This window comes from Uranotaenia lowii, chromosome 3 (assembly GCF_029784155.1).
Source record: "Uranotaenia lowii strain MFRU-FL chromosome 3, ASM2978415v1, whole genome shotgun sequence".
NCBI lineage: Eukaryota > Metazoa > Arthropoda > Insecta > Diptera > Culicidae > Uranotaenia > Uranotaenia lowii.
This window is the reverse complement of record NC_073693.1, coordinates 18,962,658-18,979,212: the sequence shown is the minus strand read 5'-3', so window position 1 is coordinate 18,979,212 and position 16,555 is coordinate 18,962,658. Positions and strand designations below refer to the sequence as shown.

The 16,555-nt window shown below is 31.8% G+C and overlaps 1 protein-coding gene across 1 annotated transcript in view; it reads left to right on the top strand.

The window, feature by feature from the left end:
- The first annotated feature begins 2,980 nt into the window (after positions 1-2,980).
- LOC129757273 (clavesin-1-like) overlaps positions 2,981-16,555 on the top strand; it is a 35,349-nt gene continuing 21,774 nt past the window's right edge. The window contains exon 1 of the mRNA XM_055754436.1: positions 2,981-3,570. The gene's annotated coding sequence lies outside the window, so the exon portion shown is untranslated. The remainder of the gene's footprint in view (positions 3,571-16,555) is intronic.

Genomic DNA, 16,555 nt, shown 5'->3' with positions numbered 1-16,555 from the left:
ATTTTTGTCATTTTTGTCATTTTTGTCATTTTTGTCATTTTTGTCATTTTTGTCATTTTTGTCATTTTTGTCATTTTTGTCATTTTTGTCATTTTTGTCATTTTTGTCATTTTTGTCATTTTTGTCATTTTTGTCATTTTTGTCATTTTTGTCATTTTTGTCATTTTTGTCATTTTTGTCATTTTTGTCATTTTTGTCATTTTTGTCATTTTTGTCATTTTTGTCATTTTTGTCATTTTTGTCATTTTTGTCATTTTTGTCATTTTTGTCATTTTTGTCATTTTTGTCATTTTTGTCATTTTTGTCATTTTTGTCATTTTTGTCATTTTTGTCATTTTTGTCATTTTTGTCATTTTTGTCATTTTTGTCATTTTTGTCATTTTTGTCATTTTTGTCATTTTTGTCATTTTTGTCATTTTTGTCATTTTTGTCATTTTTGTCATTTTTGTCATTTTTGTCATTTTTGTCATTTTTGTCATTTTTGTCATTTTTGTCATTTTTGTCATTTTTGTCATTTTTGTCATTTTTGTCATTTTTTGTCATTTTTGTCTTTTTTGCCGATTATTCTAGTTGTTTGTTGATTTTGTAAGTTTTCACAATTTGATCGATTTTTTTCTTTTTTTTTTAATTTATAATTTTTTTTATTCTATCAATTCTGACAGTTTTGTAAAGTTTGTAAATTTTGTTTTTTTTTTATTGTAAATTTTTTCTGTTTTGTCAAGTTTGCCAAAATTGTCACTTTTGTCAGATTTTTCTATGTAGCCAAAATATTCAATTATGTCAGTTGTGTCAGTTTTGAAAAATTTGTCTTTTTAGTCATTTTTGAGAGTTTTGCCAATTTTGTCAACTTCCTTAGTGCAGTGAAAATTGTGCTGTTTTTTAATTTTGTTGATAAGGTTTTTTTTTCAATTTTGCATATTTTGCCAATTCGACAATTATCTCAATTTAATGAATTGTCGTTTTTGAAGTTGTTGCTTTCTTTGGATATTTGTTTTGTTTATTTGAATCGTTTTTCCACAGTGCCAAAACTCATGTACTGTAGTTTTTCGATTTTATCACTGCTCGAATTTATCAATACTCGCCAAATTCACGCTCGATTTTATCACAGTTACTGTTTCAATGTTATCACACTTTTTTAGAAATCATTCAGAAACCATTTCCAGTACCTTTTTTTCAAACGCGTAATGCGTCTTTGTTCATGATATTTTTTATGGTTTATGTTATTCAATTATATGAAAATGCCATTAAATATTCTAGCTGTAGAGTGTTTAAATTTGTCGTTTGGATTTTAAAAACATTTGTAATAATCGATATGAGTATTTCAACGTTACGATAATGTTAGAGTGATTATTGGTGCTTGGTTAACCTAGACCTAAAGGATTAAGATTTCTGTTTTTCTTCATATGAAAAAGGAAGGTTATTCGCCCATATAGCAAATTTCGAGAAACACACTTTATAGGTCTAAGTTGAGCAAATTTCAAAATATTTTTCGAAAATGGTCACTGTTTAGTTTATCAAAAATGTGAAGTTTGAAAAAAAAAAAAGAAAACGTCTCTCAAATTTCCAATAAAACTAAATAATTCACTTTAATTAGACTTACACTATCAAATTGATATTCTACATGGTTTTATTGCGAGAAAAAATCTTAAAATTGCTATAGAGAAGGATAATTTGATCTGAAATCGATCCTATGTGCTGAGTAAACTTCGGTATTTACATCTTGTGATCAAAATTTATTTATACAAAACGTTTTCATTACTGAAAACATTATAAACAACTGATTAAAGAGAATAAAAATACTTTTTTTTAAACTACTACTGTACCGCCAACGCGAAAACGGAATTCCACCTTTAAACATTTTATTCCCAACTAAGACGTAGTAAACATTTTTCATATTTTAACATTAATTTGAATAAAAAAATTCAATTTAAATTAAACATTTTTTATAGTTTTTCTGTATGTAGAAATATTGAACGTACTTGGAGAATTAATTTATTTTGGGCTTAAACCTATGCTATGCTTGCTATCAGAAAATCATTCGTCCGCTTGTTAATAAAATGAACATTTCTTGTTCCCTTAAAAGTTTGATCATACTTCTCCTGCAAATTTAACAAAGCCTGAAAACAAAACGTTCAACAAATGCTCAAAGTTAAAAATTTAGGCAGCGAGATTCCAAAGTTTTTCACGTCTGAATTTCTCGCATCCAATCTTCATCACCTAAAACAAATTTCAAACGGAAAACGATAAAAAAGACTCTCTTACCTCACAAATTTTGTGCTGAACGTTTATTAACAGAACAGGATCTTCGAAAACACATCTTGACCTCTCCAAAAGTTCGTTAAAATTGACTAGGTCGCGTTTCTAGAGTATTCCGGGGCAAAACATTCCTAAACAAATAAAAGTTATTATGAAAAGATAACGATGAGATTTCTCACTTTTTATTTTTTACAATCCAATATTTCATATAAGAATATCACAAAATATTGTTATCAAACTGAACTTTCAAACGTTGATCGGGTGCTCTCATTCTACACGGGGTCGTCTTTAAAGATCGGGTTGAATGTTTCTTACTTTTTGAAACCAACTGATTCTTCTGCTGTCCATTATCATCAATTCAAATTTTGGCTTAATGATTCGCGGATTTCAAATTTCTCAACTTCCGAGATTGTTCTTATGCGAAAATCCGGTTTGCAAAATGCTAAGGATATTTAATACCCACTTATCTTTTTTTTTGCAGTTGTGTATTCTCAGTTTCCAGCTCGATATTCTAAGTCGAACGTCGAACTCACACTCGCACGAAAATGTGTCCCCTCCCTGAAAGTGTGAAAATAGGCGGCAATCAATAATAAGAAAAGGAACAAACTGCAGGGGGTTTGCACTTTTCTCAAACATTGCTGGCCGGCTCGATTCCGGGGTTGTCGTCGTCGAGGAGGCAAACATATGTGGTGGTCAGTTTTCGTCGATCGTCGATCGTCTCGGCTCGATTTGGCTGGTGGAGGGAACCAGAACTTCCACTCACTTCCAAAACAACATCAGTCAGTTCCATGCGATATCTCAAGACGGTCGGAAGCTCTCCGGTGCAGATATACCTACTTATTGGGGTCTGCTTAGAATCATTGGTGGAATCGCATCTTGTGTTAGGGTTAGGGGCAATGGGATTAAATTTGTGAAACCGCAAAGGTTGTTTGTGCAACATTTGGTCGTTTGAATGTTTCAATGTTCACCTGAAATTGGTGTCAGTGATTAACTTCTTTTTTTCTATTGACGTTCACTGGTGCATTGAACATTGATGTGAACCTCGGCCATCGGAAGTGACCATAATTAGTGGCTAACCCCGTCCAAGTGCAACCGATTTGAGTCACGCTGCCTTAGAGAAGGTGAAGTGTGTCTACAGCAATTTTTGGTCATCTTGAGCCGAACCGGTCCGAAAGCCAAACACCACCGATACGCTCCAGCAGTTTGCGGAATACCTGCTGAGTACATCTGGCTGGGTAGTTGAAAAAATTTCCTTCTAAAGGTTCAACGATTAGCTTCCTCATAGCAGCAGCAGCAGCAGCAGCTGAAAGTTTGGTAAGTTGTTATTACTAAGTAGGTTGTTCAAAGTAGAAATTTTTGCTCAATTTTATTTTGTGCAATATGGTTCAGAAACTGTTTTTGAAGAAATTCGAAACCTCATTGTTTGAAAGAGAAAATGTGCTTCGTCGTTTTAATTCAAAATGCCAAAATATGATAATGAGAAGATCTTTTGCCTTGTTGGCAGTTATTCACCTTTGAAGTTTTTTTTTCTATTTCGAAATCTCAAGTAAACTTTGGCACTCTAAAGTAAAAATTTTATCCAATTGTTTCCATCAAAACAAAAAAATAAAATAGGAATTTAAATTATTTTTTAACAAACTAACCAATACATTTGTTACAAAACTTTCACTTATAAATATACAACGAAATGTATAATTAAGTTAGAAAAACAAAAACAATTCTTAAAAACAACATATTTTCTGCAATGAATATATTTTTTATATTTTTATGATGAACTAATAAAGAAGTAGATTGTTTAAGGAGTTGTTTGACACTTTGTTTTGTGGATAACTCTTGAATGCATGAATGGAAATTGATGAAATTTTCAGTAAAGCTACCTAGTAAGGTAATGTGTACGTGTGCAAAATTTGATGATAATCTTTCAAGTGGTTTTTGTGATAGCGTCCAATGAAGAAGCTAATAGACAAAAGTTTTTAGGGCAAAATCGAGAAAAATCCAGGAAAATCCCAGTCTGAATCTGAAGACCATAAAAATCAAATCTCAAATTTTTAAGACGCATCAGATAGCATCAGCGAAATCGGTTCAGTAGTTTTGATTTTGTAACCAAAACAATGATCCGGGTCTATATGACGCTAGTTGTCCTTTTTTATGTGACACTTTGGTAACGCTATTCAAAATTCTAAAAATGAAAAATTCTAGAGCTCTTCATTTTAAGGAAAGTCAGAAATTTCATGTATCTAGCTTTAACCATTATCTCAGGATCTCAGGATTGTCGTTCGAGAAAATACAGTTCAGGTCATATAGACCCTAAACGCAAAGGAAGGTTGACAACAAATACCATAAATAAAATTTTCAAATTTATTGAATTATTTGATGATGAGCTAATAAAGATGAAAGTCATTCAAACTAGCTTTACCTGATTCTGGATTATCGAATAATCAGTCGAAAAAAAAACTAAACAATTCTGTAATTTTTTGTTCAAAATTATAGCCTAATTCTTCTTTAAATTCGTTTTTTTTAATAACAATTTATTTTTCTATCGAACTTATTTATTGTTTTGTATTTTCTTGTATGAATTTGGTATTGTATTTTATGAGAATAAATCTTTCAGGAATATATAAATTGATGATGATGATGATGGCCCACCTCCACTAACCCATACATGGGATTTGTGCTAGTTATCTTATTAGATATTTTACAGTCTTTAGCCATATGTCAGTTCATTTTCTATCACTCCACTCACTTTTAACTACCCATGTACGTCCATCTTAATTTTGTAACTGTTCGTGCTACTACTGTCTTTGTTTCAACTTTTGAACGGGGACCATCTGGGATAAGGTTTATTTTGGGAAAAGTCCCGCACAGAAAAATTTTTTGACTATTACGTGTCACTGAAAACTGCAATCTTTAAAATAAACCACCTGTAATTAACAAAACCTGTATTTTTTAATTGTTTTCCTTGAAAGTTAACGAAGATTCATTTATTATTACAGCAAATATCCTGTAAAAAAGTTGTACACTAGAAATTAAATTTCACGTAATCATGTTTTCGACCTGTAAAATTACGGTAATTGTCCTGCTCCTTTTTGTTACAGGACATTTGCGTAATTTTACATGAAATTATTTTTGATGTGCGCTCACATTTAAATTGATAAAAAAAAAGAGATCGTTGAAATCTGATCTTCAACATTTAATGACCCAACGTCTTTTTCTAACTTTTTGAAACGCCAAAGAACTATTGTATCACAAAAGACACAAAAAATTTATGAATAGTTAAAGAAAATTGCTAATCTTATAATTCCGAACAATTTACGGCAAAATTCTTTTATTCCTCTATCTAGCCGGTTAAAGAAAAAACTGAATGGTGAAGGCAGTGCATTGCATGCTGTCAGCGCATAAATTAAATTTCTAAATTTGTCATCAAATAAAAATTCAAAATAATGTGAAGAATTGACAATCTCAGAAGATGATGATTTTTACTAAATGACGGCAAATTAGTGACAATTGTAAAAAAAAATGATTCAACATTTCATTATGTAGCTTAAAAACTCTGGAATGTACAGAAGAAAAATGGTCTTCTGCAAATCAAACTCAACACTAAGTGAAATTCGGTAAAGTAAAAAAAAGCTTCTTGAGTTCCATTTTCATAGATGATAGAAAGAATTAGAGAAATATGAGCTATCATATCAAGCTCCACGGAGATTGCAGGTTCAAGTCCTGCCGGTGAGCCGTTGTATCTTTTCCGAAAAATTCATAATATTTACGGCTTATGTTCTTCCGTTCTTTGATAGCTCATGTTTTTCTAATTTTTTCCATCATCTATGAAAATGTGATTATTTTCAGGTACAAATATGTATCAAGCGATTTCATTACATCAGTATTGACTTTTTGAGTTTGAACTTTGAAGGACTTACTTTTTTCGACCTTGGGCCTTTGAGAAATGCGATCATTTTACAAAATATAGTAAAGCATTGATAGGCTTAGAAAGGAGCTGGTCTGGGCTCGTTATCATCATAAATTAAAATAACGGGGGTTGAATAAAAAATGAGAATGTTTTCAATACCTTTCAGTAACTCAAATAAAGAGCGTAAAATTTTCTTTCTCCAAGAAAATTGCTCTTTGGGCTCTTTAGAAACAGTAGGCGTGTTTGGTTTTGCTAGTTTGAATTTAGTCAAAGCAAAGATGGCGTCGAAACAACACGTGCTCCTCGAAAGTATTGTACGGTTCTACGAAACGCATTTCCAGCAAGGAAAAAAGTTCACGGTGGCACATTTTAAGGAAGAAAATGTACCTGTCAGTACGGTATATTGTATCCTGGGTTCCCTGAACGTAGAGCGGAAGGTCGGAAGTGGTTGTCCGGTGACGATAATGACGAAGCAGAGGAAGACATCGTTAAAGAAGCTGTTTGACAACAAGGACGCAACCAGCCTGCGTGACGCCGGTCGGAAACATGGCTGCTCCCACGTATTGATCCATCGTACCCTCAAGATGGAAGGAATCGTCTGTAGGAAGAAGACGAGGTCGCCGGAGTACACGGAGGAGCAGATTGAGACGGTTAAATCACAGTGTCGGTGGATGACCAAAAAAAACCGCGGGACGTCATTCGTTCTGGATGGCTGGCGTACCTTGAGGAGAAAAAGATACCGTTCGAGTCGAAAGATCGTAACCCAACAAACTTGCCCCAGTCCCGCCCAATAGAGGATTTCTTTGGCTCACTCAGTGCCCTAGTGTATAAAAACAATTGAAGGGCCAAGGACACGAAGCAACTGGCTACAAGAATCCGGAAAATGGAAGTAAGTGCCGTACAACGTTCTTGTGAGAGCATCGCGACAAAGTTGAGTCGAACATCAGACCACGGCCCTTACTCAAACATTCCCTGACATTTTTTTGAAGAAAATACATTATGTTATTATTAAAAAATACTGAAATCGATGAAAAAAAATAACAATTTTTTTATATGTGATTGAAAAAATTCTCATTTTTTATTTAACACCCGTTATTTACCGGTGAATCCCAATACAACTTTTACAACAGCTTCTTTGAAGATTGCTTATATGAAACTTACGAAATGGAGCACTTAATTATGGTATTCCGTTGTTAGTTATGCTGTTTATTTTACCTCCTTATTAAAAAACTAGTATATTTGACAATACTTTGAAGGAAAGATTACCTGGATAATCTGAAAACTTTAAGAAATTTTAAGTAACGTTTACATGAGTTGATTTGTTTGTGTGGGATAAGTTAATATTTTGTTCTGAAAAATCATCGTCATTTTCTCTTTTATGGAAACGAGCTTGCAATTTTCAGCTGAACCACTTTGTTTAATATCGTAACTTCGTATTTTATTAGGCAAAAAAGTTATTAGTAGTTGAAAAGGGATATGTCTTTTGACATTGAAAAACGATCAATTCATCTGACATCACTACTCGAGGTGTTGCAGACTACTTTTCAAGCAATACTACGCTAGGAACAAGCAGTTATATGAGTTAAATTGATTGATTTTCAATGCCAAAGAGATACCCCTTTTCAACAGCTTATAACTTTTTAAGATACAAAGTTACGGTCTCCCTCTTTCTGGAAGGCCTCCCCCCTTATCTTTCATATAAAAGTAACAAGTTTTCATAACTCGAAGATTGATTATGCAAATGGAACCAAATTTGGCATGGGAGTGTATTTCGGTACGAATTATGTTTCTGTGATGGTTTGGTACCCCTCCTTTTCTCCAGTGAGGGGGGCTCTCTTACTATTTGTTTCTTAACTCGAGAACTAATCAAGCAAATGGAATTAAATTTGGCATGCATGGGTATTTTGATATGAGGAATGATTTTATGATAATTACATTTTATGATGCCTCCTTCATTCCAGTGAAGAAATAGAAATGGGTGAGGGGGCTCATATATATATATTTTTTTTGTGCAACTCGAACACTTATCGAGTAAATGGAACCAAAATTGGCATGGAGAAATGTTTTGATCATAAAATGTTTTTATGATTAGTTGGCACTTCGCCCCCCTCAAATCAATGAGGTGGTAGAAAAGGCGGTGGGGGTCTCTTATGTACATTTTGGCACAATTTGAGAACCAATCAAGCAAATGGATGACATTCTAAGACTATTTTAGACCTCTCCCTCCTTAAATTGGGAGGATAGTAAACGGAGAAGAGCGCTGTAATACATTCATTTTGCGTTACTCGAATACAAGTAAACAAAACTAAGTTTGACATGGAAAGATATTTCGTTACGTAAAATTTTTTGTACGACGATTAATCCGCTTTTTCTGCGTAATGGGGAAATACAAAGTGCCAACGGAGGCTACCATACAATGTTTTGCAAAAGTCTAAAGCTAATCAAGAAAATTTAACCAAATTTGGCAGGAAAGGGTATTTGATTATTCGGAACATACAAAGGGGAGAGTGTGGCTCCCATACAATTTTTTAATAACTCCAAAACTAATCATCCAAATAGATACGAAATTTAGCATGGAAATGTATTTGGGGTAGGGATGTTTTGCCGATTATTCAAGACCCTTATTCTCTTTTCCAGTGGGAAAATAGATCTTTATGAAGAGGGCATCCCCACAAGAAAAATGAAATCAAATTTGGTATGGGAGAGTGGGGAATCATGGGCCACTTTTTTTCTTTGTTCCATAACTTTCTCATTATAAAAGATAAAATGAAAATAAAAAATGGTATGGTTTTCTACATTTTCAAGGTATCATTAGGCATTTTTCTTTAATTTTTAATAAGTTATTTTCCCCAAGTTTTGACTGTTTTAAAAAAGCAATATTTTTTCGATTTCGAAAAATGGTGGGGAATCGTGGGCCACCATATCTAAATTGACCAAATAACATGCAAAGTTTATGAATTGACCCAAAACTGAAATTTCAAAATTCATTCCGTTATTTTAAAGCAATTTCAGATAAAGAAATAAGAAAGAGACATGTCTATGATCGAATAAATTCAAAAAACTTGCTTGGCGAAATTCTTTTTAAAGGATGGTCAAAATATTTTTCAAAACTCTTCATTTTGCATAAGAAAACTTTACAGATAGGAAAAACGTATTTTTAGTTTTAAATGTGTATAAAAACATAAAATTATTGGTGGCCCAAGATGTGTGGCCCACGATTCCCCACAAGCTATGATTTACAAATTGGTTGCGTTTGTGTAACTTATTGATGTTTCATCAAAAATTCCTTTTCCATGTGAAAGATCATGACAAAACTAAGATCATACGCATATGAGCATATTTTTGTTATGAACTTTAGGTTCCCCATTGAAGCAAATAGCTTGTGCTTTTTTAATTATGTAAATAAATGTTTCTAACTTTTTAAAGCTTGATAAATAAAAGAAGCATATGATGCGTAGTTTAGTTAACAACATATAAAACAATTTGCTTACTCAAAGCGACGACGATAACAGTTGGTTTGAGATTTTTATCTCAACACACATCTGAGATATTCAAAGTGGCCCACGTTTCCCCATGGTCCACGTTACCCCACTCTCCCCTATTATTTTAGGCTAAGGTAGCCAGATTTTTTTCAGCACGTACCCGGGCCGGAAAATCCGTGCTATTTTCATCTTAAAACCTATCAAAATCCGGGCATTTGATTCCAAATTGTCGATCAAAAATCCGGGCAATATCCGGCCAATTTTGTCAAAATCCAAGAATTACTCAACACCAATCAAGGAAAAAAATCATGAAAAACACTTTTTTCATCAGCAGTTTTTAAATCGTATTTTACGCTTTCAAAAAATCTTCTCTTGGTTATTTTTATAAAACTTGTTCATAAAATTACAACACAATTTGGTTTTTTTTTGTTTGTTTTGGCAAATAAAGTGAATAAATCCGGGCAAAAACTGGACATTTTTAACTGAAATCCGTGCAACCGGGCCGGGCCGGACTTTTGTCAAATTTTGTGTTAAATATCCGGGCAAACCCGGATAAAACCGGGCAACCTCATTTTAGGATCACCAGCCTCACAGTGGACAGATTCTATAAAAATATTTGTTGTGTAGCTCAAGAATTAATCATATAAATTTTGTTGTATAGCTCAAAAACTGATCAAGAAAGTGAAAGCAAATTTGACAAGAAGACCCCTCTCTTCTTCCAAGAGATGAACAGCGAGGGGACAGCCTTGCAGCACCCATTTTAAAGTAGTTGAATCTGAATGATGTTAAAACTTATTTAAAAAAAAGATATATAAATAAATCAAAACGCTCAAAAATTTTATAAATTTTTGAAGGCGTATATGAGAAATTGCTTTGAAGAAAGCTCAATTAAGGCCCTCAGAGCCAAAAGGGTTTAAAAGAAAAAAAAAAAAAAGGTCGATTTGAAGTTTATAATGCCCACCAATTTTTCATTTTTAAAACTTTGTTTGGTGATTTTTTCAGATTTAAAGAGTTTTATTTACTGTTGTGTTTAACGTAAAAATGAGTAAGATGTAGTAAGATGAGTAAAATTTCATCGATTAAGAGAGCGAGAGCAAACGAAAAAGGGAACTAGAAGATCTTATTTCAAATGAGGAAATCAATTCTTGTTCATTAGTATCTCGAACGTGGAACCGTATACTCGATCTTTTATAAAAACCACATTTCTTAATCCAACTTTCACTTGTTGGAATACAGCATTTTATAACATTTACACACCTATTTTTGCGTTCGAAAGAAAAATACAAATTTTCGAAAACAAAGTATGTAAATTGGAATACCACAACCACTTGAAACCGTGTTTTCTCGAAATAAGATATTTCACAATCATAACTCTTCGTCTCCAAGGGTCTAAAAACAAGTTGTTGATCATATCGATGATTATTTATTATTTTGATTGAATTTACCAACTTTATTATTGTTCAAATGTTAAAAAAAAAACACTTGTATAAAATCGGACATCTTTTCTTTGTGTATTTCATAAGTCGCTATCGATATTATCATGTTGTATAACAATGTTTCCAATTGACGCGATATCAATTAATAATCATCCCAAAAAGAGAAGTTTTGAATCTGAGTATTTCTACATTAAATAAAAAATAGTTACAAAATTGGGTCAAAAAAGGTGAAAAATCGGGGGCAGACATAATCGGTGCGTGACAAAGTCTGGGATTCACTGTGTTGGAAGCATTTTTTTAAAACATTTAGGGGTGATTTTGCTCCTGAGCCTAACAAAAGGTCGCATGCCAAATTTGAGCTCAATCGGCCAACTTAAGGGGTCGCTCAATGACGCTCAAGTTCAAGTTGTTTGTTCTAGCGAATAGACGAAAATCAATGTTTTGGCTCTAACTTAAACAAGTCGAGACTGACTTTTCTAAAAAAAATCGTTGAAATGGCTTCAAATAACACAAAATTGACATGAGACCTTCTTCCGGACCAAGGAAAAATTGGATTTTCCAAGGTTTAGAATCGGAACCCTTTTTTATACTACCCTGCTGTTCTTATGAAATTAGAGAATTCGAAAAATCCAAAATGACCAAATTGTCAAATGACTTAAAGATGCATTGAACATGAAATTTGGTGTTACTTTGATAAAACTATTTGGCCGAAAATTGACTTTCAGGGCCAATTACGGGCACCCGAGTACACAATTGCAAGTATAAATCGTAACAAAATAGATAGAGCTAAACATCGATTTGATTGTTCGGAAGAAGGTTACCGGTATGTATCGGATATATTGTAGTTAGTTTAGATTAAATTTAGTTTAAAGAATCATAACTCTGAGAATTTCCTGCAAAAATTCAAAGTTCATAACTGATTACTGATTTTCTAAATTATGTTCAAAACATTCTGTTTTAAAACGTGCGTCGCCAAAAGTGGTTGACAGAAAATACGTCTAAATTTAAAAAATCATAACATAAATTTGGAGATATATTTTTTGTTTAAAATTAACTCGAATTAGCTGAAATTTGGAGCTGTAATGATATTCCCTGTTGATGTTTCGGTTTTTCAAAGTTGGACATTTTTTTAATGGCCGTGCGCTTGGCAACGAACGCGATAGATTATTTGCTCAAAACAAGCAACAAGATAATTTTGAATTTGAGATACAAGCTCCGATTAGACTCTCTAAAAGCTCGACTCCAGAAGACCCCGAATGGTGCGTTCTAGATTCACTGTGAAATCCGAGATCACCCGGTCGAGATTTCAAGTTCTCGTCCGTTGCACACTTTTCCTTCACGAATGCATTCGAGTTTCAACATAAACTCGAGAGCTGCGAAAAATGTGGAACGATTGGCAAAAGTTTGTCACTCGTCGCTCGTGCTTTTTCTCGGCTGCACGTTTTTGCTACCGGGTAGTAACCTCAACTCGCAAACCCCCACAACCTACCTTAGGCCTTCCCTTTCGGTTCGAAAAAAGGCGGCTCACAAAAGTCAACCGAACCAATCTACCAAAAGTCGATTATCTAACAGTTGCAGCCAGTAGCGACGACGTCAAAAGGCGATGTCGATGGCGTCGCGCCTCTGAAAGGAACCGCAATGCAACTCGAAGGTCGTCCATAGGTGACGTTATGTGAGGATGCTTGTTAGAGAGAATGGGTTGCATTTTTTCGGCGATATTTTGATCCACCTCCAGATGGAAAGAGTTTTTCACGGACAAGCGCACCAAATTGGCCGATCAACTTGTTCCGAACGAAGTTGATCCCATTCGAGCCGGCAGCGGGCGTGAGGCGTAAGGCGTGAGGCGTAAGGTGGCCTACAGTCATCAGCAGAGGCCGCCAGTTGCCAAACACACACAAGAAAATATAAGCCAGCGGTCATTAAAACCAATTGAACCGTAACGAAAAGTCTCTCCGTGTCGGTTGTCCGCCCGCTACCTTACCACCCGCTAAATTCATTTACCCGTTCACATATGAACGGGTAAGTATGCTCGCTGTTATTTATTTACTTGTGGAAGAGACCTTCCACGAAACTCCAACAAGCTATTAAGGGTTTTGTCATAAGTTTATTATTGGACAGTCAGTCAGTGCACATGAAGCGGCGGGGTAGCATTGCAGTATCTACATTTCTGATCGATATGAATTCTTTTACTGATCGAGAATTACCTAATCATGAACCTCGAATGAGAAATATCAAATTGGAACTCTAGTTCTCAATGAAGATTTATAGAGGTTTGTCTACAACTCGCTTTCTTTATTCATCTTCGAAGCTTCCACAGCAAACTTCCATTATTTATCTATTTCCTCGAGCTATACTCTGGCTCGTAAGGTTTTTCAAGCTCATTGAAGCTCTACTTGCTTTCTAGTTTTCTTTCTGTTTTCTTTGTACTCGCTTAGTTCCTGATTAGTTTTTATCATTTTTATAGTCACATAAAAATGTTTTCCTCACTGCACGTATCCGTTTAAGTGCTCTTCGGTTTAAAAAAGAAAACAAGGTTAGTGTAATTTGTATTATTTTCACTTTGGATTGATTTAATGCCACTTATATAAACATGATTCTATATGAAGTAATACTTTTCTTACAATTTCAACTGAAAGTAACTTCATCCAACTTTTAGCCGAGTCCCACGAAAATTACTTCCATTCATCTAATGCACTCTAAACGATGCATAAAACCGGTAAAGAAAACCACTTATATGTATATGCATAATAATAGTATCTATGATCATAAATGTGTTTAAGGCTACCTCATTTTACGCTTGATTTTATCTAGACTTCAGATTGAAGTCAATGTGAAGTTTTTCGTTCGTCAAGAGCTCAATCCGATCATTCATTGGTTTCTGGAAGTTGGTTGAAAAATGAATGGATTTTTTTGTAGTTATTTGTAGAAAGTCATGGAAAACCCTGTCAGGTACAAACTTGCTATAAGAAAATCTCTTTTCCATTCGGACATTCTTTCACAATCCATGGCCACAGGGAAAACGGAAATATATAGTTTATTAATTTTTCACATTCTGAAAATATTTTTTCAATGTGACTAAAAAACTTTGTATGAAATACAATCTCGAAAACTCTTGTCATTAAGACATGTTTTAAAAATGCATAAATTCAATGGTTAAGGAAATTTGAAAAACTACCAACATTTTTTACTATGATCCCAATAAAAATATGGATATATGCAAAAGATGCAATCGATCTTTAAAACATTTTTAAATGTCTCATGGAATTAGGTTAACATCGAATCATGACGACACGTCAAAAGCCTAATAAACATTTGAAAAGTTGAGTGTTCTCATATAGCGGAACTTTTTAATCCGCTAGATCACTAAAGTTGTATTTAGTAAAAAAAGAAATTCTTCTTACCTTTTGCCTTTCTTAAAGAAAGATATAGTTATCAGTCGATTTGAGAGATGATTAATTACAGGTTTAGACCTACCTATCGAATCAGCCTAACGAGCTTTGACGATGTCTGTCTATTTGTGTATACAATTTAAATGATGTTCATTTAAAAAAAACTGGATTTGTTCTTCGCGTTCGCAAACCCGATATACAAATTCCTATGTGCTAAAAAGAGAAAGAATAAGCCTCCACTCCAATTTCACTCAGACTAGCTGTAATTCTTATGCAAATCTTTGTAAGAGTACAAAGCCAGCTTTCTTTTTCAAATCTAACAAAAATGACAAGAATAATAAAATGCCAAATTGTCAAAATTGATGAACCGACAAAAATTCACGAAATTGCAAAACTGTCAGAAATAAAAAAAATTAAAAGATTTGCTTAGGTAATTCACAAATTAGACTGAATTGACAAACTGATTTTTTTTTAAATAGCAAAATCGAAAAAAATGACAAAATTGAAAAGTCACAAAATGAGCAAAAGAAAAAATTGACAATAAAAACTAAAATAACCCAGATAAAAAATATGACAAAAATGATAAAAATGACAAAATTCATAGATTAAATAAAAAATGTAAAAATTTACGACATTTGAAAATTATGACAAATTTGGCAAAATGGAAAAAAAAATCAATATGGATAAAATGTCAAGAATATCAAAAATGACAAAAAAGACAAAAATTACAAAAATTACAAAAATTACAAAAATTACAAAAATTACAAAAATTACAAAAATTACAAAAATTACAAAAATTACAAAAATTACAAAAATTACAAAAATTACAAAAATTACAAAAATTACAAAAATTACAAAAATTACAAAAATTACAAAAATTACAAAAATTACAAAAATTACAAAAATTACAAAAATTACAAAAATTACAAAAATTACAAAAATTACAAAAATTACAAAAATTACAAAAATTACAAAAATTACAAAAATTACAAAAATTACAAAAATTACAAAAATTACAAAAATTACAAAAATTACAAAAATTACAAAAATTACAAAAATTACAAAAATTACAAAAATTACAAAAATTACAAAAATTACAAAAATTACAAAAATTACAAAAATTACAAAAATTACAAAAATTACAAAAATTACAAAAATTACAAAAATTACAAAAATTACAAAAATTACAAAAATTACAAAAATTACAAAAATTACAAAAATTAAAAAAATTACAAAAATTACAAAAATTACAAAAATTACGAAAATTACAAAAATTACAAAAATTACAAAAATGACAAAAATTACAAAAATTACAAAAATTACAAAAATTACAAAAATTACAAAAATTACAAAAATTACAAAAATTACAAAAATTACAAAAATTACAAAAATTACAAAAATTACAAAAATTACAAAAATTACAAAAATGTCAAAAATTACAAAAATTACAAAAATTACAAAAATTACAAAAATTACAAAAATTACAAAAATTACAAAAATTACAAAAATTACAAAAATTACAAAAATTACAAAAATTACAAAAATTACAAAAATTACAAAAATTACAAAAATTACAAAAATTACAAAAATTACAAAAATTAAAAATAATTACAAAAATTACAAAAATTACAAAAATTACAAAAATTACAAAAATTACAAAAATTACAAAAATTACAAAAATTACAAAAATTACAAAAATTACAAAAATTACAAAAATTACAAAAATGACAAAAATGACAAAAATGACAAAAATGACAAAAATGACAAAAATGACAAAAATGACAAAAATGACAAAAATGACAAAAATGACAAAAATGACAAAAATGACAAAAATGACAAAAATGACAAAAATGACAAAAATGACAAAAATGACAAAAATGACAAAAATGACAAAAATGACAAAAATGACAAAAATGACAAAAATGACAAAAATGACAAAAATGACAAAAATGACAAAAATGACAAAAATGACAAAAATGACAAAAATGACAAAAATGACAAAAATGACAAAAATGACAAAAATGACAAAAATGACAAAAATGACAAAAATGACAAAAATGACAAAAATGACAAAAATGACAAAAATGA